Genomic DNA, 1,759 nt, shown 5'->3' with positions numbered 1-1,759 from the left:
GTTTAATGGGGATAGAGTCACCTGTAGGCATCTGGTCTGAGGACCTGAAACGATGGCCACACCCCTTTGGGTGTGGCTTCAGGCGGATGGAAATGGGAAGAGAGGAGCTTGAGGATCCTGTAGGAAGAGCAGAGAAATGCTTTGCCGGTTCTTTGTATTTTTCTGTGTAAGTGTTCCCCCAATAAGCATCCATTTATCATTTAGCTAGGGTCTAGTGACATCCTCACCTTCAGTCACCTATATGCCTTGGTGCACAAGCCATCTTGTGGTCTGTGTTTTCGTTTCTCTGAGAGTGGAACTGCTGGATCAAAGTGGAGATTCGTGCGTGTTTAATTTCACAAGAAACCACCCATTCCCCCGAGATGCCTGCGCCATGCTGTGTTCCAGGCAGCCGTTGCTCAGCAATCATTATGATTTTAGCCATCCTAGGGGCATGGAACGAAATTTCATTTAAGCTTTCATTTTCATTTTCCCGATGGCTGAAAACCTGAAGTCCTCTTTCGTAAGTCTTGCGGGCACTTGCGTCTCATCTTTCCAAGATGGGGCAGGTCAGGCTTTTGGATCCAAGGCAGAGAAACTTGGTTATTAACCTTCTTTTATTCATTTGTCTGCGAGCCACCCAGTAGGAGACTGGTGGGGATAGCTTCTTTTGTCAACTATTCTCATGAGCCATTTATGGATTATGAAAATAGTTTTTACCTTGAGGTGGCTTAGCTTGAAAAGCAGCCTGCTGCCGAGCCTGACAGTCTGAGTTCAATCCCCGGGACCCACGTAGTGGAAGTGGAGAACCAATTCCTCTGGTTTGTCCTGCCCCCCCCCCCATGAACGCGTGCATGAGTTCAAAGACACAATACGTGTAATTACAAAATTTAAAATCTCTAAACAGAAGCGTTGGGAAGTTCCTCTGAGGCCTGGAGTCTGGCTCCCATACCAAGTATCTTTGGTTGTCATTTGGTGATGTTGTGTGGGTCTGTCACCGCTGGTGCCCAGGTATTCCCTGTCCCTTAGAGCTCCCTGTGTGCATCTCTTTCCTGCTCAGACTTGGTTGTTGAGTGAAGCCTTTTCCTTGCCAGCAGCTTTGGTTTTTCCCCACCAGTCGCCTGGGCTTTGCCGCGTTGTAGTCCCCAAATAACACACAAGGCGCTGTATTAATTATGAAGCTGTTGGCCTTACTTGTTTCTTACTGGCTAGCTCTGACTTAAGTATTTACCCCATAATTGTTAATCTAAGTATTTCTCTTACCAGAGAAAAGGGTCCGGACTTCTTACCCCTATGGCAGCTGCAATGATGACTACCTGTGTTTCTCCTTCCCAGAATCCTCCTCGGCTCCTAGTCCCACCTATCTTGCTTCCCTATTGGCCAACAGTGCTTTATTGACATACACACAGGACTTCCCCATCACTTGGTGGCCACTGTCTTGCCTGCTTTTTGTATTGCCTTTCAGAGTGAGTGTGCTGGTTGCTTGGTTACTGCCCGGCAGCCCGGTGTTGTCTGGTTTATCTCTGCATCACCTCCTGGCTCTCCCCTGCCTCCTCAGAACTGGGCATCTGGCTGTGTCTGCTCTGGGAGGCCTGTGGGTCCAGTGGTATTGATTCAACTCCCCATTAAAAGCAGCTGTTAAAGAGACAGGGTGAGCCAGTCGTCTGGCTGTTAGGTTTGAGTTTTTTAACCCAAGCTAAGGACTTGCTGATACATTTTACCAATCGAGAAAGAAAACCCAGTCACGACTCTAGTGGGACAGGAAGACAACGGTGAGTTG

General features: G+C 48.2%; 1 long non-coding RNA gene across 1 annotated transcript; it reads right to left on the bottom strand.

Moving 5' to 3' along the window:
* Nucleotides 1–1,286, bottom strand: LOC121137600. The gene is made up of 3 exons (XR_005874899.1): nucleotides 1,243–1,286; nucleotides 228–425; nucleotides 1–117 (listed from the first exon to the last, which is right to left on the bottom strand). It is a non-coding gene; the product is annotated as an uncharacterized LOC121137600 (long non-coding RNA).
* Nucleotides 1,287–1,759: the final 473 nt, after the last annotated feature.

This window comes from Mesocricetus auratus, unplaced genomic scaffold (assembly GCF_017639785.1).
Source record: "Mesocricetus auratus isolate SY011 unplaced genomic scaffold, BCM_Maur_2.0 Super-Scaffold_100691, whole genome shotgun sequence".
NCBI classification, from domain to species: Eukaryota; Metazoa; Chordata; class Mammalia; order Rodentia; family Cricetidae; genus Mesocricetus; species Mesocricetus auratus.
This window is presented reverse-complemented; position numbering and strand designations above follow the sequence as displayed.